The sequence below is a fragment of the Rhinolophus sinicus genome, chromosome 1 (genome assembly GCF_057876585.1).
Source record: "Rhinolophus sinicus isolate RSI-liver-muscle chromosome 1, RSI-T2T, whole genome shotgun sequence".
Taxonomy (NCBI): domain Eukaryota; kingdom Metazoa; phylum Chordata; class Mammalia; order Chiroptera; family Rhinolophidae; genus Rhinolophus; species Rhinolophus sinicus.
Genome location: NC_142501.1, coordinates 209,956,318 through 209,978,270, shown reverse-complemented (window position 1 = coordinate 209,978,270; position 21,953 = coordinate 209,956,318). Strand labels below are relative to the sequence as shown.

Genomic DNA, 21,953 nt, shown 5'->3' with positions numbered 1-21,953 from the left:
CCACAGAGTCTGACAGAGCCTGGCCGAGAGGTGCCTGGTTCACAGAACAGGTGTGGGGGGGTGGAAAACAGGGGAAGAGAGGACTCAGCGTGGGGTCAGATGGGGACGGATGGGACAAAGGAAGCCGGAACGTAGGTGTTCACGGCCAACCCCTGTCCACCTCCAGGGGCTGTGTTCCCACTCCAGCCTATGTGAGTGTCACCATATAATTCTGTGGAGTGCTATTCACACAGATGACACCATAAATATGCCCCTAGAGTTATGCCATGTGCTGGCCCTTCAGGTACCTGTGGATGAAGACAGCCTCCAAGCGATCAGGTGAGAGCCAGGATTTGAAAAGGCATGAGGAGTGGAGGGGGAAGAGCAGGGATATTGGAGTCAGGAATCTGGGTCCCAACACCGGTTCTGCCACTATGACCCAAGACAAACCGCTTAACCTCTGGGTCTGTTTCCTTATCAGTCAATTGGAGACCATTATCAGTCTCTGTGGGGGCAGAGCCCCAGAAAGTAGTTTCCAGGCTCTCAGCCTCACATAGACAGGTGCTGGCTCAGGTAGTAAATGGCCATCAACTGTGATTGCATGGCCAGCAGCTGTGGCTAGTTGGCCGTCAGCTGTAACCAGTGAGCCATTGGCCACTAATATAACTGCTGTGGCTATGCTAGAAGAGAAGAGAGAAGGAATGGGGGCTAGGAAGAAGATGGCGGCTGGTCTGGCAAGCGTGGATGGCGGTTTGCAGACAGTGTGGATCCAGCCTCCAGTGAGAGTATAGTGCCGCCAGAGAGAATATAGTAGTATGACTCCCCTATCTATGGCTCCGTGGGTGTTCCTTTGTGGCCTCACCATATCCTGCGTTCTTGTATGGGGAGCGGGAGCAGAGACCCCGCAGGCCGCCCCGCATGACAGTCTCTCTATCATGATTGTTAGATGAGGGATAATGTAGTTAAGGGACTTGGGAAGTGCCTGGCAAATCCTTGGTCTCTCATTCATGGTAATTGTCATTCATCCAGCTAGAGAAGACTCAGAAAGGAACAGATCTGGGGGTGGGAGGAAATGAGGGGTTCTGCTCAGGAAGTGAGCTTGAGATGTGTGTGTGGCGCCCAAGTGCACATATCACTGGGGCAGTTGGAAACAAGCGTAGTGCTTGAGAAGTGGCCTGGCTGGAGGGAACTCACATGGTGATTACCACCTCTGAATCTGGTAAGGTCACCCAGGGCAGGAGTGTAGAAACAAGAGCCCTAAGGAACTCTAAGCTGGAAAGAGCAGATGGGGGAGGGAAAACGGAAAAGGAGACTGTGCTGGAGGGAACAGGGAGAGTGAGGTGCTGGAAATGGCAAGACAATAACATCCAAAATATACAGAGGGTACCAAAAAAATTATACACATTTTAAGAAAGGAAAACTGTATTAAAGTTGTAATACTCAGTATATACCGATAACAAAAGATGAATACAAGTCACGTGTGACTTCTGCAATTATAAGAGGTGCTCAAAGTGGTGACCATCAGCGTCCAGACACTTCTGATTACGGCGAACTACTGCTTGAGCAACATTGACCAAAGTGTCCATTTGTATACATTTTTTGGCACCCCCGGTGTAAAGAACTCATACAACTTAACACCAAAATAAACAAACAATCCTACTGAAAAATGGACAGAGGACCTGAACAGACATTTCTTCAAACAGGACACACAGATGCCAATAGACATATGAAAAGATGCTCAATATCACTAATCATCAGAGAAATGCAAATCAAAACCACAATGAGATACCACCTCACCCACATCAGAATGACATCATCAATAAATCAACAAACAACAAGTGTTGGTGAGGATGTGGAGAAAAGGGAACCCTCATGCACTGTTGGGGGGATTGCAGATTGGTGCAGCCACTGTGGAAAACAGTATGGAAGCTCCTCAAAAAATCAAAAATAGAACTACATTATGACCTAGCAATTCCACTTCTGGGTATTTATCTGAAGAAATGCAAAACATTAATTTGAAAAACTACATGTACCCTATGTTCATTGCAGCATTACTTATAATAGCCAAGATATGGAAGCAACCTAAGTGCCCATCAATAGGTGATTAGATAAAGATGTGGTACATTTATGCAATGGAGTATTACTCGGCCACAAAAAAGAATGAAATCTTACCATTTGTGACAACATGGATGGATCTAGAAGATATTATGCTCAGTGAAATAAGTCAGAGTGAGACAAATACCATATGATCTCACTCATATGTGGAATCTAAAGAACAGAATAAACAAACAAGCAAAGCAGAAACAGACTCACAGGTACAGAGAATAAACTGAAGGCTGCCAGGTGGGAAGGCAGTTGGGGGCTGGGTGAAAAGATGAAAGAAAGGATTAAGAAGTACAAATTGGCAGTTACAAAATAGTCATGGGGATGTAAAGTACAGCACAGGGAACATAGTGGATAATATGGTGATAACTGTGCATGGTGCCAGGTGGGTGCTGTACTTATCTGGGTGATCATTTGGTAAATTATATAAACATCTAACTGCTATGCTATACACCTGAAACTAATATAATAGTGAATGTCAACTCTAATTGAAAATTTTTTAAAAATAAAAATAAGTAAATGAATGGCCAGACAAGAACGGTTAGAGGACGTGAGTGCTCATCTGTGGTGAACCACTGAGCCCGGGGTAGACAAGTCTTCCTGGAACAATAGGCGTGGGGCGGAGCAGAGAAGTGGGCAGGCAGGGGGTGAGGAGTCACAGGATGGCCTGAGGGGTTAGGGCTGCAGGTGAGTAAGCCGGGAAATGGGGGACTTCTGTCGGATGGCGTCTATAGTCTCAGTGAAGCACAAGGCCAAGAAATGACCTGAAGGAGGGTGGCAAGTGGCAGATTCGCGAAGCTGTGAAATAGTGACCAGGGACATCTGGGGAGCAGCTGGTCGGAGAGCAGGATGGTGTGGAAGGCCATTCCCGGCTCAGTACTAAGAAGGAAGCCAGTGGGTCTCACCAGTGTGGGGTGTTCATGAGGGAGGGGAGGATAGAGGGTGAGTGACAGGGGCGATGGGCACATGAGGGAGCTCGTGAAGCTTCAGTGGGGCTTTAGGCTGGAGAACAACTGAGAGAAGACATGATTCGAGCTGTGGTCAGAGCTGGTTGGGATGTACACTGTCCGCCCAAAGCTGGAACCTCCTAAAATCCACGTCAGAGCAGAGGACAATTGTGAATGTGGAGGAAAGAGACAAGAAGGCAGTGATGGACGTCACCAAATTGTGGTGTGTGTTCAATGTTTCCGTGGGATGTCATTAAGGCAGGGAACGTGGGCACGGGGGAGGGCCTTAACCGTGTGCTCGGCAGACCCAAATCCAGAGGCTGAATAAACCCTCTGTGTTGAAATAGGTGAGGTGCCCTCGACCAGCACACGGAGACTTGTGCCTTCTTCCCAGAGAACATGTTCTGAATGGGGATGTTGCTGGCACCAGGAGGACATGTGGCTGGGGAGTTGTGCTTCCTCTGGGTCACAGCCAGCTCCCCTCTTCCACTCTCCAGCCAGCAGGGAAATGGAGGAGGGTTGCTGGTCAATAAAGAGCTGCCGCCCAGGGGAACTGGACGCAGCAGAGCCTGCACGCACCCCCCACCCACCCCACAGAGCCCACCACAGAGCTGAGAATGACCTCATCAATCCTGAGATGTCACGTCACAGGTGCAAAGCTGCCCGCCTGTGCAGTACAGGACCAAATGCAGAGAGCTTGCACCCAGGCAGCATGGAGCCAGGGGTTCAAATCCCAGCTCAACAGCTCACTAGCGGTGTGAGTTGGGGAAAGGTACTTAACTTCTCTGTACCTCCGTTTCTTTATGTCAAGTGGGGACTAATAACAGGATCTCAGCACAGGGCTGCTGTGAGGGTTAACTAAGTGAATGTATGCAAAGCACGAGGTAAATATAAAGGAGAACAAACTACTGTCATCTCCAAACTCCCTGCAATTGGCCTCTGCGGAGCCCAGATAAGGTGTTTCTTCTTTGCAAGGGCCTCGTGGAATGGATGGGGTCTTAGAACTAGTCAAGAAAAAAGGAGGGGGGATAAAAATTTGGTGTTTGACTGAAGAACCCTCAACTGCCTCAAAAGAGTTCTCTAAGGTTTAAATGGAAAAATAAATAACAACAAAATAAATACAAGCTCTGTGCATGAGGTTCTAAAAAATGCTAGCTCCCTGCCCTTTTGGTCTGCAGTAATATGGCTGCTATTCATATCTAATACACTGCTAGTGCCCACCAGCGTGGCCGTGCCAGTTCTTAAAAAGTCAAAACGCTGCCAGGCCCACTGGTGAATACCCACAGCTCAAGAATGCCCCCGAATGCCCACCTGCCACAAGCCAGCAGCTGCAGAGAGCAGGCCACTGCTCCTGGCAATTTAATTGGCCCCTACCTACGTAGGTGGTAGCTGGGGTTAAGTACTTAGAAAATCACCTCTGCTGCTACTGTAGCTCCTCTCCTGATAATAAAATCTTCGCGGGCACCATGCATAAGACGCTGTGGGCTGCCATGTTAGAAATAAAGCAAGCAAGCCTCAGAGAAGTACTTTTCCCCACCCCACCCGTCCCAGAGGTCGGGTTTGAGCCTTGACCACTTCAAGTCAGACCCTCATAAGCCTGTGTGGGGTGAAAGGACAAAAACAAAAACGCAATGACTCACACCAATACACCGCAAAAAGTCGGCAGCCAGCCAAGGTGGGCTTGTTGTCCCAACTGGCTGGTGCAAGCTGGGGCCCACCATCCCCGAAGTGCCTGGAGCCAGCGCCTTGAACACTGTCTACCCTGCTTAGCAAAGCCCAGTGGTTCCAGCCAGCCGCTGGGTGACAGCTCTGAGCAAGAAATGCTACACACACCCTGGTCCCCAGCTTCTCTGATTAACGCTGGGCTGTGAGTCTCTTCTTCATTTTCAGGATTAATTCTCTGTTAACTTTGGCATGGACCTAAAGCTAATCCTAAAACAACATATTGATAAGGAATGTGGAAAACAGCAGGAGAGAGAGAGAGAGAGAGAGAGAGAGAGAGAGAGAGAGAGAGAGAGAACCAGATTACCAGCCATAGTAGTAACTATCGTCATAATGGCTCGTACTCAATTTCATTTTTATATTAACATTTGTCAGACCAATGCACTTTCTGTCTATTTTTCCACTTAATCATCACCACGTAGATTTTCAAATCCCTTGTTCCAGCTACTCTGTCTCTACTCTGGTCTCTACCCAGTCATTCTCAAAAACATCGCCAAAGCTGACCCAAGTCTGTGAGCACAACTTACCTGTCTCCTGGGGCTTCCCTCGCCTGCTCCGGTCTAAAGAGCGAACAGAATACGCTTCACGGATAGATCCGCTCCCAGTGAAATCAGCTGTAAACCTGGGAAATTAGGAAAGAAAACAGTGTTAATGATTACATGACATCCATTCACAGCTCAGGGCAGCTGTCACTGTAAACATTCTGTGATATCTATCTTGACAAGTGATAAATGATTAACAGCAATGATTGATGGTCAGCTCGGCTTATTAAAAACATGCCCAGGTGTAGGTGAACAAGTTCTGGGCCAGGAGTCGGAGGCAGAGGTGTCCTGGCGAAGCCACTGCTAACTAACGGTTGACCTTCCTGTGTGTCAAATCCCTTCTCGTTAACATGATGGTGTGACTGGTGCAGGAGCAACCTGCGTGGGCTGTGCTGAGGGTCAGGTGAGATGAGCTGCTGGACTTGGAAAGCAGATCACGCGTGAATGCAGGTGGATCAAGTCCTAAACCCAAAGGAGCGGGATGAGGGGTTAACTCTTGTTAGATTATTGACACAGGAGTAAAATCAGCCCCGGGACAGTCCCCCACCCCCCTCTCCTGAGAGCCATCAGCTGGGACATGCTGCCCCCATGGTCTGTGCCATTGTTACTTGCTGGAAACCTCGTTGACCTCCTGACCTCTTACTTTAGCTCTAAATTGATGCACCCTGTGCTAAGCCTACTCTCCCTTCAGGACCCTGAGGTAAACAGGGCTGGAGTGGCAGAAAGAAATAAGGGATCCAAGATTGTGCCTGGGCAGCCGGGGCAAGCCCAAGCTCAGCCAAGGGCACCAAAAGCTTCCTCCTGACCAGTTCACAGAGAGAGATGAGGGCATGGGAAGTGAAGGATGGTTCTGGGGTGCAGCACTGAAAGATGGCTGCCCAGGAGTCCCACCCACCATGGGAAAGCCATGCTGTGCCTGGCTCCTGCACGTACTCAGGCTCTGGGTCACAGGGATGGGTTGGGGACCTGGAAAAGCCCATCTGATTCCCTGGGCATCAATTGAGAGCAACTGGGCAACCTTCTCATGGCTAATTGTGTTTCCCCAGTGCCTTGATGTTGACAAAGGGATGGCTTGGTAAACAGGAAGAAATCACCTGATCCTTCGGAGACAGCTGCCCAAAGTGTCTTTATCAATCAACTTCCAATGTCCGACACAACCTATACACCAGAAAAATAACATTTCTGTGCCCAGGTGATTTCAGTTGTGCTTAAGGAAATGCAAACCCACCAAGATGGAGATTGCCTCTGAGCAATGGCACTGCTTTCCAGTCTTTTCTAATCTTCCACAATTATCCAGCTGGTGCCCACCCTCCCTTTCCCCAAGCAGTCACCCAACGTCTCTCTTGATGTTTTTTTTTGTAACAGAGTGCATTGCCTGGGCTCTCCGACTGCATCTCATTCAAGCCTGCCTTGTTTCCAAACCTTTAAGTTACGCATACTAGCTTCTGCGTAGCTGCTTAGTCTTGTACGTAGACATAATAATCAGTAGGGGAAAAAGAAAACAAAAAAACAGCTCCTTACTAAAACTGCCTCCCCTGAGGAGATAAGGAAGTATGTACCAAAATAATGAGTGTTTGTCAAAGGTTTGTAGGAACAGTGACCAAAACCACAGCAACTGGAATTCTTGACCAAGAACAAAGAAGTTCACCTCCTTGGACCCTTCTGGCACCTAGATGGCTACAGTTGTCAGTCACCTCCTGACCTCAGCCCCTCCTGTTTCCGCCTCCCCTTGACGTAAAGGAAACCTGAATTCTGGACTTTCTTAAGGTGGTTCTTTAGATGCTGGTCTGCCATCTTGCATTGCTGGCTTTCTGAATAAAGTCCTTTCCTTCCTGATCCCAACACCTTGTCACTCGGCTTATTGGCCGTCATGCAGTGAGTAGTATGGTTTCATTTTCAGCCGCAATAAACCACCCTCTGATTATCCAACCACTGGTTTCGCAGCATGTAGACAGTAGATGATGATGACTGAGAGCCTGGGATTTGATTTCAGACCTCAACTCCCAGCCTCCTGCTCCCCAGCCATGTCACACTGGACAAGGCCGCTCGGCAAAGTGGCAAGGAAATACGCATCTCAAGGTCATGTTGGGGAGATCAGATTAGATACTGCCCTTGGAATTGCCTGTCATATAGCAAGCACCCAGGAAATATTTACTATTATTATTACCGGGAAATCTCTTTATTGATCATTATTTTTATTCTTGTGTCTTTATTGATTCTCTTTCAACTGTTTGTGGAGCACCTACTATGTGGTCAACATAGTGCTAAATACTGAAAAGGGTGGACCTGTTACTCCTACTGGCTAATTTAGAATCTACTCAGAAGGATGAGCCAATAGAAGGGACCTACATGCAGTAAGCACCTACTATGTGCCAGGCACCTACACGCAGTAAGCACCTACTATGTGCCAGGCACTGATGATATATAGCCTCACTTAATCCTGAAAGCAGCCACTGAAGTTTTGCTATCTCCATTCTATGGCTGAGCCTACTGGGATTCTAGAGGTCACCCCACTTGCCCCAAACACCAGGACTTGTGAATGAGAATTGAGGTTTGAAGTAAGACCACCCACTGCCTGCTGCTCTTTGGGGAAGCTCCTCCCCAGAGAGAACACGCACCTTGAGCCAGCCTCAGGGCTTTGATGTCAGAGACATTTCTCTCTTTGTTTTGGCAGCTCGGCATCCAGACTTCCCACTTAGAAACACCTCCCATTTGTGGGTCGTGTGGGCACGTCCCTCTCACCTTTTCAAGGATTTCCCTGCAGCAACTACCCCATTTCTCTTCAGCATCATCAATGTCTCCCTCCTTATTGGGTCATCCCAGGCTATGTACAAAAATGTCTTCATATCACCAATTAAAAAAACACAGAAAAAACTAAAAAGTGTAGGCAAGGATGTGGAGGAATGCGAGCTCTTGTACATTGCTAGTGGGGATGTAAACTGGTTCAGCCCCTGCGGAAAGAGTTTACTGATTTCTTAAAAATTAAACACAGAATTGCCATATGATCCAGTATACTTCTATAATTCCAGTTCTAGGCATATACCCAGGAGAATTGAAAACAGGTGTTCAAACAAAAACTTAAACACGAATGCTCATAGCAGTGCCAGAGGGTGATAACAGTCAAAATGTCCACCAACTAATAAAAGGATAAACAACTGTGGTCTCTCCATGCAATGGACTATTATTCAGCCACATAAAGGAATGAAGTCCTGATACATGTTACAATGAGAGAACCTTGAAACCATTATCTAAGTGAAAAAAGCCTGATACAAAAGGTCACCTGTTTTATGATTCTGTTTAAATGGAACATTCAGAATAGGTCAAACTATTGAGGTGGAAAGCAGATTAGTGGTTGTCAGGGGCTGGGGGCGGGTGCAAGTGGGGGACAACTATTTGATGGGTACGGGTTTGCTTTGGGATGATAAGAATGCTTCGTAACCAGATAGAGATGGTGGGTGCACAACACTGTGAATGTCCTAAACGCCACTAAATTGTTTACTTTAAAATGGTTAATTTAAAAAATAAAATTAAGTGGTTCATTTTATGTTAAGTGATTTCACCTCAACTTAAAAAGAACAAAACACTTATTTTGATCCCCTGTTGTCACCCCATTTCCCATGCTGTGCGTGATGGTAAAACTCTCCCAAAGAGAATTCACTGTGTCCACTTTGCACCTTCCATTTTCTCCTCAGCTCCTGCCCACAGGGTTTCTGACCCACCACTCCACTCAAGTTGCTCTTTTGAGGACATGAATGATCCAAAGTCAACAGTCAATTCCCTATAACCTGCCATCAGCTTTGATGCAGTTGACTACTCCTCTTCCTTCTGGGTCCTTCTAGAAACTTCCTTTCCAGCCAACATACTGGCCTGGTTTTCCCTCAGCCTCCCTGGTTATTCCTTCCTAGTCCATTCAGCTGCTCCCTGTCACTTACCAGATGTCCAGTAGTGGAGCATCCCAGGACTCAGCCCAAAGCCCCTCACTCTTTCCACGAGTGACCTCATCCAGGCTCATAGCCTTGAAACCATCAACATGCTGCTGACTCCCGAATCTATCCCTCCAGCTCAGACCTCTCCCCCAAGATCCAGACTCACCTGTTCCCCTGCCCAGTCAGTGCCCTCACTTGGCTTAGAAGCTTCTCAAACATAGCAGGTCCCAAACTGAACTTCCGCTATCCCTGTTCCAGTTCCCAACCCCCCTGTTTCCCAGCCCCAAATAGCAGACGCCTTCCTTCCCCTAGATTCCTTCCCAGTGCCTGTCCAAATCATGGAAACTCTCATCAACCCTGCTCTCATTCTATCTGCAGTAGATGACATCACGTCTCACCTGGGAGACAGCCTCCTGACAGCTGTCTCGGCTTATCCCCCACTCCCCAGATGGTTCCATACAGTGACATCTAGAGTGGCTTCCTATGGCAAAAACTAGACCAGGTGACCCACCCTGCTTAAAGCTTCCAGTGGCTTTCCTAAACTCAAATCGCAGATTGCCGTTCCCTCGGCCCAGATTCAGGCCCTCCTTGCTCGTTCACATGAGGTAAGAAAAGAAAGGCTTTGGCACCCCCAACGTGGGTTCAAATTCTGGCTCCGCTGCCAACCAGTTGTGTGACGTAAGCAGGTTGTGAAGGTCCTTGCTGACAAGGTGGGGGGTCCTGCCAACATTGGACGCTGAATCTGACACAGAGAGGCAGGGCCCACTGAGGAAGCGTTCTCTCTCTCTGCAGAGGTGTCAGCCTAGAGAGAGGCCGGTGACGATGCACCAATTGTCCAGCAGTGGTGGGTCAGGGACCTCCTGAGCGGGCTGTTCTCTTGTTGTTTGCTTCCCATGTTTTCTGCATGTTTTCAGAACCTGGATCCATAGTTTCTCTGTTAGTTCAATCATGAGCTTCCACTATCTGCCCATTAAACTCCTATTCTACCCAAGTCCACCAGGGTGGGTTTGAGTTGTTCATAACCAGGAATTCAGCTAGTGCATTCGGCTCCTCCTGGCTGCTGCATTTAGGCCTCTTCATACTCAGGTCCCTTATCTGGAAGGTCGACCAGGAAGCCCACGAACCAGACAATTTTGCCTAGGGCCAGTCCTGATGTAGATTCGACAATGTGGGTGGAAACACAATAAAAAAAGAATCCTTTTTGATGACAAAAGTCAATAAACTCAAATGCAGCACTGAAGACGCCCTCAGAATTTCAGTCATTTAAAAAGTAGAAAAGTCGAATGAGTTTCTGGTCGTGGGAGCCTTCCGTAGTGAGAGGCGCGCCTCACCAGGGGGGTTCTGTTTCCCCCTCTCTAATTTTAAGTAAGTGAACATATAACTACTACACTCATCCAAATGAAGTAAGAAAAAAACGTCATCCTATTTGGCTGCTAAAAACATTTTCCAAAGAAAACATGATAAAAGTGCTTTGTATGATATTTAGAAATTCGGATGGAGAACTTTTAAAAGTCTGCAATGATTAAAGAGGCTATCTCTGCCAATTTCAAGTTTGGTTGGCACCATGTGGGGTCTGACTGGAGCCCTCATGGGACTGTTGCTCTCACTCCACAGTAGTTCATGGGCAGACCTATGCCTTGGTTGAGTTATCATTTTGAAATAAATTTAAAAATTCAACTGTTTAAAAAAGAAAAAGTAGAGTGAACTGTTCTAAGGTTCAGACCCTCCTCCTCACTCATCAGTTTGGTTTCAGCAGGAAGAGCAGGGTTTGGCCACCACAGTGACCCAGCTTCAATCCCTGACATTGCCGCCAACCAGCTGTGTGACCTTCAGCAACTCTGTCAAACCTATCTCAGCTCAGCTTCTTTACCTGTGTCAGCAGCATGACAACATGTCCCTGCGTGTGCGTTAATGATAATGTGTGGACATTAACACCCAACACCTAGCAGAGACTCGGGAATTGTACCTATTTTTAACATCTATAAGTCAATCATTCATGAAATTGAAAGAGTCCAACATAAATATTTATATTGTACTTAGCTGCTCATTCAGAGTTTCTCCCAGTTCCTTCTCCTGCTTGGCCAGAGTTGACTAACAAGCACGAAGGAGCCTTTGCCGGCCCTGAGCGGGTCTCAATGACCTTGTGATTCCCGGGGAGACTCAGCACATGCTTTAGATGTTGAAGGAAAGGCTGGGTAGATGCTGGTCAGCCCTGACCTTCCTTAGACCTGGAAAGGCTCATCTGAGCTACTTTGCTAAGCTCCTACTTGGTTCTCTCCTTTCTCACCGGCCTCTTTCCACATTCCTCTTTGGGGCCTCCTCCCTGTCCCCTCATCCTCTTCTCTCTGCACTCTCTCCACAGCGGCTCTGATCCCATCTGCATGCTGACTCCCACGTTATTAGACACCCCCTTGATCCCCCACCAAACCATCTCCTCTACAGTCTTTCCCTCCTAGGTAAGTGGCATCACCACTCTACCTGCTAGCCACACCCTACCCTGTCCCTGAGATCTGTCCAGAATCTGACACATTTCATCAAAACCAGCTCTTCCACCCCAGTCAGAGCTGCTGCCATGGCCTCTTGCCTCTTCTCCTTGCCCTGGCTTCCCACTCCACCGCCGCCGCCACTACCACCACCACCATTGCCACGATCGCCATTGCCACCACCACTATAACCACTGCCATCACCGCTGCCACCACCGCTGCCACCATCTCCACCATCACTACTGCCATCACCGCTGCCACCATCACCACCGGCACCACCGCTGCCACTATCTCCACCATCACCGCTGCCACCACCGCTGCCACCATCACCATCGTCACCACCACTGCCACCACCTCCACTACCATCACTGCCACCACCACTACCACCACCACTGCCACCTACACTTTCATGGAAGCATAAATGGGAAAAAAAAAATGTGAACAGAATCCCTTTGAATTGTGTGTTCAATAGAGTTCTAAATCTGTCTCCTCTACTGGCTCTTTGCTTGAGGGTTAAGATAACAGGACATTCCTTCCAGCCAGATAAGTGAAGTTTCTGAGATGCCCTTAACCTTGGAGCCTCAGCTGCCGGCCCCACCTTCCCTGCTGAGGTTGTGCCTGGAGAATTCAGGCTTACCTTCTGCTCTGAGGCAGCAAAGACCCTTACTCTGCTCCAGGAAAATCTCCAGGACTCACACCCCTGGGGAGGGAATACCAAGTGACCTCTCCAACAAAGCGGGACTTTCCTCCTAAACAGGAGCCCTGGATAAAAGCAACTGCCCTTCAGGACTCCCTGATTCGTCCCACTTCCAACCAGCAAGCAGTCATTCCTGTGACAACCCTTCTAAGTGGGGAGAACCAGCAATTGATTTGGAGGGGAGACCCACAAGCACTTTCACCTTCCAAGGTGGGCAGTTACTTTCTGGGTCTGCCAAAGCTTGGGCCAGGGCAAGGGGACAGGGAGGAAAAAAACAAAACAGCAAATTCAAGTGCTGCTGGCCTAAGAAGTCGCTAGGAGCAGCTTCCTCTTTCCTCTCAGTTTCCTGAGAAGCAGCTGCTGGGGGGACGGGGGATTTCCTCTGTGGGACTGGGGTGAGAAGGGCAGTTTCTCTGAGGAGGTAGGGGGAAGGCAATTCTCCCTCCAGGTGAGGGATAAAGAAGCAGAGCAAGGGAGGGACAGAGTCAAGACTGACACCCACCACCCCCAATGTCACTGTTTCTCCCAAGGCTGCTGAACTTAATGACCTTATTCAACTTTTACAGCCTTGAATGTGTCCCTGGGGCTATAAACATCCCAGCGGCTGGGTGTGTTGGGGGCTCATTCCAACCTGAGAAACAGCCACAGGTGAGGCCACTCAGGGACACCTATTTGCTGCATTTTGCCAAGCAAGCTCTTGTCAGGAAATTCATTCATTCATGCATTCATTCATTTGCTTATTCATTTACTTATTCAACAAAGGCTTCCTGGAGAATTATTAAAAAGCAAGCCCTTTGTTAGTTGCTGGAGATACAGAAATGAATCAGATCGAGTCCATCCTGGAAGGAGCTCACACTCATGGGAGGGAGATAGACACACAACAGAGAATGGTGACAGCGGGAACGCAGTCCTTTAATCATTCAACACACATTGACTGGTGCCAAGGTATGGTTCTAGGCACCCGGGGTGGAGCAATGAGAAGACCCAGGAAAAATGCCTGTCCTCATGGAGCTTACATCCTAGGGAGTGTTAAAAGAGAACTGGAATCTTAAGATGCTTAACCATATTGCTGGGGAGGCCTATGGGTGGAGCTGGGCCGATGGTCACTTCCGGGGGAGGGATGCGAATAAAGGGGGAAGCCCTGTTGGGCTCTGCCCGCTTTTTCCCATGTGGGTGGTGGTGAGCAGGCCGGCGAGGGTGCACACACTCCTTGGTTCTGTTTCTTTTTCTTTTCCCGAATAAACCGTTTTCTTTTGGCGGATTATCTGGAGAATTATTTGGCCAGTCAAAAGGAGGGAGACAGATCACAAAATAAAACACATTAAGTAAATGATACGGTGTGTTAGAATGTGATAGGTACCGTGGAGAAAACATAAGAAAGGAGACAGTGGTGGTGGAAGTGGAGAAATTGCACATTTTAAAAAGATGATCCTAGAAGGTCTCACTAGAAAAGTGACATGTGAGCAAAGACTGGAAGGGTGGATGAGGCCGAGTCGTGTAGACAACGGGGCTGTGGTTCCAGTCGCAAAGACGTGAGGCTGTGGGAGCCTCGGCAGCCTGGAGGGAAAGGAACAGTAGATTTCCAGCAGGACAGTGAAGAGAGAAGGGCCAACAGGGTGAGGAGCTACTGAAGTGCAGAGTGACTAGGTGAGGAGAGTGACATGTGATCTTTCCAGAGAGGTAAGTGGGACAAGAAGACGGGCCCAGCCTTGTCCCATAAGCTGGGACAAGAAGATGATTGGACTGGATCCTGTTGAGTGGTCGGATGGTGAAATGATGGAGAGGTTAAGATGCTGACACTAGCCTCCTAGGTTCAAACCCCAGCTCCCCTGCTGGCTCTGTAACCTTGAACAACTCACTTAACCTTTCTGGATCTCAGTTTCCTCCCTCTCTGTAAAGAGGGAAAAATCCCGGAACCCACCTCACAGGATCAAGTGACTTAAGACTGCATCTGCGTTTTATATCCTCCGAAAGAGCGTGGAGGGTGGAGGTGAACTGGAGTGGGGGGCTGAGCCAGACTGGCAGCAGGGAGGTGCATTTGAGAGCTCGAGATTGAGACCTTGCAAGTACCCTGGTCACATATCTCAGCGCAGGATGTTTATATGTAAAGACGATGTATTGCTTTGTTCGATGCCTGATTCCGAAGCACTGGCCATCTTCCAAGCAACGTGCCAGAGATACAGACACGGTTCTGTCCTCTTGGGTTTGGAATCTGGATGTGGGGCACAGATACGAACACCCACAAAGCAGGGTAGGCTTGCATACAGCGTGTGGGGTGATGGGGCGAAACTTGATCCTGGAGAAACCTAGACCGTCAGAGCTGCTGGTCATTGCCACCACCTGGAGAGTTTCCTAAGAAGATTTCTGGACCCCACCCAGACCCAGCGATTCTGAAAATCCGGAGGAAAGGTTTAATAAGCTATAATTTGAAGGTATTCCAGGTGATTCTGCTTATCAGCAAAATTGGCAAATGCTGCCTGATCCAACACAATGCCCTCTCTTTGCAGACAGGAAACGTGAGGTCCAGAAGAGTGCCCAAGGAGGCCCAGGCAGCGTGTAGTCAAAGCAGGGCTGGAACCCGCAGCCTGCGTTTCCCCAGATGCGTTCATTTCCCCCTCGGGCTGCATAACGAAGCACCACAAACTGGGGGGCTTAACACGACAGAAGTGTATTTTCTCACAGTTCTAGAGGCTGGAAGTCTGAGCCCAAGGTATTAATTGGCAGGGCCATGCTCTCTCAAAGGCCCCCCAGGAGAGAATCTGTTCCAGGCCTTTCTCTTAGCTTCTCGTGATTTGCTGGCAATCCTTGGTACTCCTCAGCTTGCAGCTGCATACCTCCCATCTCCGTTCCGGTTCTCACATGACCTTCTGCCAATGTGTCTGCTTCTTCTGAAGGCACCAGTCACATTGGATTAGGGCACACCCCATCCAGTGTGACTTTATCTTAACTAATTACATTTGCAACGACCCTATTTCCAAATAAAGTCACGTTCTGAGATCGTGAGGGTTAGGGTTTCAACATATCTTTTGGGGAGACACAACTCACCCTACAACACCATCCCAGGCTTGTCTGTGACTCCCGCTGACACATTAATTGTTAGGGTCCACTTACTTCCGGCAAGACTTGAAGGCACTGACCCTAACATAAAACAGATAAAACAAGACTAATAGGAGAAGAAATACTGAATAAATCATGAGTAGGAACCACAAAATGGAGGAGGGGGTGTAAGTGTAACAGACGCTTTGGTTAGAGGCATATTGCAGCCACTGAGGACTTGGTTTCACTCCGTGTCTGGGCTCCCTACCCCCACGGCACCTTCTCACACTTGGAGTTTTCTTTACAGGAATGTGGCTGTGGGGCCCGGAAAGGACCCCTGCAAGCAAAGCAAGAGTTAGTGATGTGGTGGGGGGAGTGTGTCTTCTGGGCCTCCGGGGCCTGGAGATGTTAGTCCTGAACACGCTTTCACAGGTTGGTGTGGAAAACCCATGTGTGATGCAAATTCAATAATAACTGGAACAAGTAACATTCTTGCGGACTTTGCAAGTTACAAAGCGCCTTCACATTCAGTATCAAAGAAAATCCTCCCAAGAATTTTGGGAGGTGGACTGAGTTCTACTTCATTCTGGCAATAAGACTGAAGGGCAGAGAGACAGCCCAAGGTCACACAGGGAACTGTAAATGATTCAGTCACAGCTAAGCCAGGGTTCCTGGTTCTAGTCCAGGACTCTTTCCAGCACTTCTCCCTCCACAGTGAGGTTCTTCCCATCCCAGTTTTCAGTCATCACTGTCAGACAATCCATCCATCCATCCATCCATCCATCCATCCATCCATCCATCCATCCATCAGTATTTAAGTAAGTAAATGGCTATATTTAATTAAAAATATCATTCATCCTTGTTACTACTTAATTTACATTATCTCATCTTTTTCCAACAACAACCTTGGTAAGTATCACCTCCAAGGCTGGAAGGCTGGAAACAGTCAAGAACCACCACCATCCCAGCCAAGTGGGGTTCTCCTGGATGGGACCCCGAGAAGGGATGCCAGAAGGAGCAGAGGTCCCACCTTGACCCCCCATCACAGACTTCAACCTCCCCTCTCACATGGCTTCCTTCCAGCTAAGAAAGACCACCACTTCCTGGAGAATTCTCAAGCCAGAACACATTGGATGAATTGAATCAAAAGGATCATTTTAAAGGCACTGAAGAGAGCCACCGAAATGAATTAGCTGGGTTCTGTAGCTACGCGGCAGTCTGGTACAGAAGCAAAGAAGGAAGTTAATACGTTAGGTATTGCGGTTTAAAAGGTTAAAAATAATTGCAAAAACCACAATTACTTTTGCATGAACCTAGTATATCAAGTGTGTCCTCTAATAAGCAACTGTTATTATTACGAGCCTGTCCTGTGCTAGACCCTCAAATAAACCTTGCATTTCATCCACCTAATCACCCTGCAGGAATCCGTTTGTGAGGGGAATATACTGAGACTCAGACTCAGAGAGGGTAAGTGGTCTGCCTGCTGCCACATCATTCTTCTGCATTTATGTGTAGACTTTTGCCAGGGCTGTCCCTGGGGGTGCAGATGGTCCCTTCACCCTTCAAATTCTCTGCAGTCACTAAACACGTACCTCAACCAGGCTGTGGGCACAACGGGGGCTAAGTAGGTATGGGATTCTCCAGATGTTCACAGCTGTGCCTTCTGGACAGCAAATAGAGGAGTTACTGTCTCGCAATCTGTCCTGCAAGTTACTGCCCAGGAACTACTCCTGCCGAATGCACTCTTGAACCGTGTTCCTGTACTGGGCATTTGCCTTGCCTTCCTGTCTCCTTCCTGTCCTAGAGAACCAGGCTGGATACGTTCAGAGAAGACTTACCTTCTGCACTGAACAGAGGGCTTCCCCCCAAACCCCCAGATCCCCCAGAACTGCAGCCTCTGGGCCCCTCGCTGCCCTGGGTGAACGCTGGCTCCCAGTGCAACTGACTGACATGGGCTGGCCAGCACCCTGCCTGTCTCCACCGGTCGGGCGGCGTGTCTGCCTTCCTCTTGATCATGGCCTTGACCTTCATAAAACGAGTGGCTTGTCAGTGTCCTCCAGAAGACCAGGGCCAGGTAGGCTGATGAGAACAGGAATTTGCCAGGCCCACACCTTGGGATTCTGATGTAATGAGCTGGGATGGGGCAGGACATCTGAAATGTAACACTCACCAACCCCACCACACCCTTGATCCTGAGCGCAGCCTGCAAGCAAAGCTTGAGGCTTATCAGTGTTTCTCAAACTTCAGCCTTAGCTCGCCACCTGGATGATACGGTACTTTAAGTAGAGTTTTTATATTTTTTACCCCGCTTTGCCCTAAGCCATTGGGTCTCAGCCTGGCTGTTAGTTAATGCCCCTTAGAGAGTGTTGTATAAAACCCCAAAGCCAGGCCCCTCTCTGGCCTGGAGCATATTAATAAGCTCCCTGGACAATTGGAAGGTGTGGCCCTGGGTGAGAACCACAGGCTTAAGCAATGATGTACGTGAAGTCGAATAGACATTAAAATATATGCACAAAAACTGAAGTAAGCACGTTCTTCCACAAACAACCGAAAAACATCCTGGGTTCCATGCTTTGACACACTCTGTGCCAGATGGGAAGACCCTCCCAGTCTTTTGGGTCCACATCCAGGAGATAGAATTCCTCTCATTGACTCTGTCATATGTACTAGACACGACCAGGCCACTGCACATGCGACCTCATGACCCCCCTCCCCACCCCATAACAACCCGAGGCAGGAGGTCATCGTCAGGCCTGGTTTACAGATTTGGAAACTGAGGCTTAGAGCCTCCCAAAAGCTGACTGTTCTAGAATTAGGAAGCTACTTGCAGAGAATTCAACTCTAGCTCCTCAGTTCTGCCCCACGTCAGGGGCAGAGAAGTGAGCGGCCCTCCTTCCAGTGGGGTTGGGTGGAGGGGTTACCAGTTTGTAACATCCTCTAAGGAGAGGCTTTGCAAAGGCCTGGGGTAGGGGACAAGGGTAGTCGGCCCACCCTGATTTTACCATGCTCACCCGTCATTAACTCCCTCTGGTTTCTTCTAAGATTAGAAAAAAGGAATCATGTTCCACTACTATCAGAGAAGCTAAGCTTTAATCAGCATCATAGCCATCAGATTTGTCATTATTTAGTCATTTGTGTGGCTAATAGACTGGCCCATGACCTTGAGCTCCCGGCCAAGCCTAATTTCATGAAAGCCATGTGCGGTTTGGAAACTGGCAGCATTGTTTACCGATCCCATCTAATTAGTTTCAAATTTCTCGACCCAGTAAAGAGCAACGCGCGGCACTGTGTGTTCTCTGAAGCGAGACAGAAGGCCCCTCCACTCCCAGGAAGCCCAAGACAGCTCAGAATCTACAGGCTCGCTCTCCGGGGGGGTTACAAAGCATCGTCTTAATGGGCTCAGTAGAATGCTCCAGGGCAAACCAGATGTTCAACACCCATGCACTTGAATGGATGTTTAGGTGCAATTATGGAAAGCTCTAGAAAGTGGTGTAAGGCAGAACGAGAGGCAGTATCAAGAGATTCTGACCTACACTGAAGAGTGAGAATTAACCTGATATGTGGCTGTGGGGTGGGAGTGGCATGAGAGTCCAGGCGGAAGGAGTGGGAAGGAGCTTGTGTGTGAGGGTCTGAGAAACCAGTGTGGCTGAAGCCTGCGGCCACGGGTTGAGAACAAGGTTCGGGATGTGGGGTGACTGCTAAGAGCCCTGGGAGGTATTGGAGGTTTCTAAATTTGGCAGGGAGTTGAGGGGGGTGATGTTAGCTCTTTACAAAGGCCTCTTGGGCAGCCAGGTGGAGCTGGGTTGTTAGCACCCGGGGAGACGGGAGGATGGGACAACACAGAAGCAGGAAGACCCATCTGGTCCACACCAGAGGGTGGAGGCTTAGGCCAGGAGGAAGCTGGGAACAGTGGACTTCTCATAAGGTGGTTCTCAGGACCTCAGGTGACAGCAGCACAAAGTCCTGTACACACAGCCTGGCGCTTGGGGAACAGGAGACCTGGCTCAGCTGCTGTCACTATTTAGTCCATCCCACCCTCAGACCATGCTGGAGAAGCAACCATTTTCATCTTCCTTCAACTCCCCAGTAGGTCTCTTCAGGGACGATAGTGCAGTGGAGTGGAAGATGGTATAGATAGTATAGTTCTGGTGACTTAGCTGTGTGACCCTGGGCAAGTTATGTAGCCATGCTGAGCCACGATTTCTTTTTGGAAAGGGAATTTGAATCTCTTTGCAGGTGGAGCGTTCCAATGAAATAAGATGCGTGTAGAGTCAGGCACTGTGGCGGAGTTCAGGAAACGTCCCCCAATCCTTTTTGGTAGCACCTTTGCCTCTCTGCATTTTCTCCAAGTGCCAAAGAGCTTCTGAATGGCTAACTCAATTTCCTCCTTTTGTCCTGTGCTCCATGAAAATCAAATTTCTGCTCTTAGTGGCTTATTATAACTGACTTGAGTCTGTTATGCTGCATGACATTACTGGAAGGAACTAAGGTTGTCTTGGAATAGATGGGATAAGTAAGCTAGACGCTTCGTTCCATCATCCCACCCTGTCCACCAGCCCTGCTGTCAGACACTGTCCTGGCTCTGCCTGCAGCCCGCCCACCTGCCCCGGAGACCGGCCCACCTGCCCCGGAGACCGGCCCACCTGCCCCGGAGTCCTGCCCACCTAGCTAGGGAAGGCACCCCTCCACCTCATACTCTGTGTGTATCCAGAACACCCTCCACTTCTGCTGGTATGGGTCACACTCATCTCTCAAAATCAACCTGAGCGTCACTTTTTCCAAGAAACCTTCAATATCTACCCAGAAATCGTCTGGATACAGTATTCTGTTTTAAAAATGGAGAAACTAAGTTTAAAATTCTTAGTATCCAGGCCAGGCCCTTTTGCCTGCTTTTTATCATCTTGGCACCACTTTTTATCGTCTTATTTTTATCATCTGGGCCTCACCCTCGGTAGAACTCTGCTGGCAGGTGGATTTCTGAGGTCCAAGGGCTGGCAGCACAGATAGGTGACCTGCTGAGCAGCGTCCTGGGCGTCCGGGCTGGGCTCTTTCTGTCGTGCCACCAAGACACCTGGTCTTTGAGCCCTCGGGCCAGGCACCAACTCCCTCCAGTGACTCAACTCCGGCAGACGAAGTCCTCCTTCCCACATCTGCTGCCCCCCTGCCCTGCCTTGGCCCCGTGCCCACTCTTCTTCTGGGGAAGCTGAGCTGTCAGCAGCACAGCCCTGGGTCCGTCTGTCCACAGGTGTCCCAGCCCCTTCATGCCTGGTTGCTGGGTTCTGAGTTGTTATTGCTCCTTTCTGAACCTCAGCATCTTCATCTGTGAAATGGGAATAAAAGCGGTAAACTCCACCTCATGGGCCGCTGGGGGGGAATCCCAGGGTCCCTGGAAAGGCTCAGCTGCATGACTGCCTCGTGCAGTCTACTGAGGCAACTCTGGATGAATGTTAACTGTTGCTCTTAAGCCAGACCTCACCATGAAGCCAATCCTTTCCCTTTTCACAATTTTTGTAATAAAGAAAAGAAAAACAGCATAACATTCATGAGTATGGAGAGAAAAGCTAGCAAATTTGGGGTCCCACTGCTCACAAATTGTGCTGAGGACGTCACACATACTCACTCACTCCCCAGCAGTCCTGTCAGTTACGCGTGGTGTCATCCCCTTCTCACAGGCGAGGAAACGGAGGCACAGAAGGGCAAGTTGCTGGCAAAGGGCAGAGCTGGGATTTGAACCCGGACAGCCTGGTCAGAGCCTGCACTCGTGCGTCAGGCCACCCTGTGTGTCCATCGGCCGTGAGGACTGCAGGGGACAGCAGGGGCGGCTCTGTCCTCACTCTTGTTCACTTCCCAGGCCCCTAGCGGAAGTCCCTCCTCCAAGGCAGGACTTACTTACGGAAGGAAATCTGGACTCCATGGTGTCTCCTGGGACTTAGGTTTTCAAGCCAGACACTTTGTGAGCTGGAGCCTTGCAGCGCTGCCCACGAGCCCTCCCTCTGGGATGACTACTGGTGACCTCCTTACACAGCGGCAAATGTCAACCCCAGTGCTTCCAGCCCCGGAATTTGGGGACACACTGGATGGGGCTTTTTATTAGAACTAAAACTCAAACTAATTTGTTCCAAATACAGGCCTTCTCTTTGCTTGGCTGCCAAGGTAGCCAAAAAGGAGAAAGAGGGGAATGCAAGGAAACTCAGCCAACGTAGGCCGACGGGGGAGGGAGGCCTGTAGAATTTATAGATGTCTGCAGAATTGGAATCAAAACCACTAGCAGCATGCCAGTTTCTTTTAGGCCAAGAACAGAGCCCCCCCTTCCCTTCATAAATATCTGCAGGGAAATGACTGTGTTAAACAGGCACTAGGGTTTGGAATAGGCGTGTCCACGTTTCTCAGAGGATCCAGCTGAAGGGCTTGGCAAATAAACCAATGATGATAAACCAGACAGTAAAATGTCAGAAAGGAAATATGGATAAAAACCTTTCCTGGTCGTTTCCAGGAATGTGTTTTGGTTTTGTTTCCTT

At 49.0% G+C, this 21,953-nt stretch overlaps 1 protein-coding gene across 2 annotated transcripts in view; it reads right to left on the bottom strand.

Moving 5' to 3' along the window:
• Positions 1-21,281, bottom strand: part of SLC2A9 (solute carrier family 2 member 9) — a 150,622-nt gene extending 129,341 nt beyond the window's left edge. Inside the window, exons 1-2 of one of the 2 annotated variants that reach the window (XM_088792890.1) lie at positions 21,052-21,281; positions 5,279-5,373 (exon numbers count right to left, since the gene is read on the bottom strand). The gene's annotated coding sequence lies outside the window, so the exon portion shown is untranslated. The remainder of the gene's footprint in view (positions 1-5,278; positions 5,374-21,051) is intronic. The other variant, XM_019716591.3, reaches the window with a different exon arrangement.
• Positions 21,282-21,953: the final 672 nt, after the last annotated feature.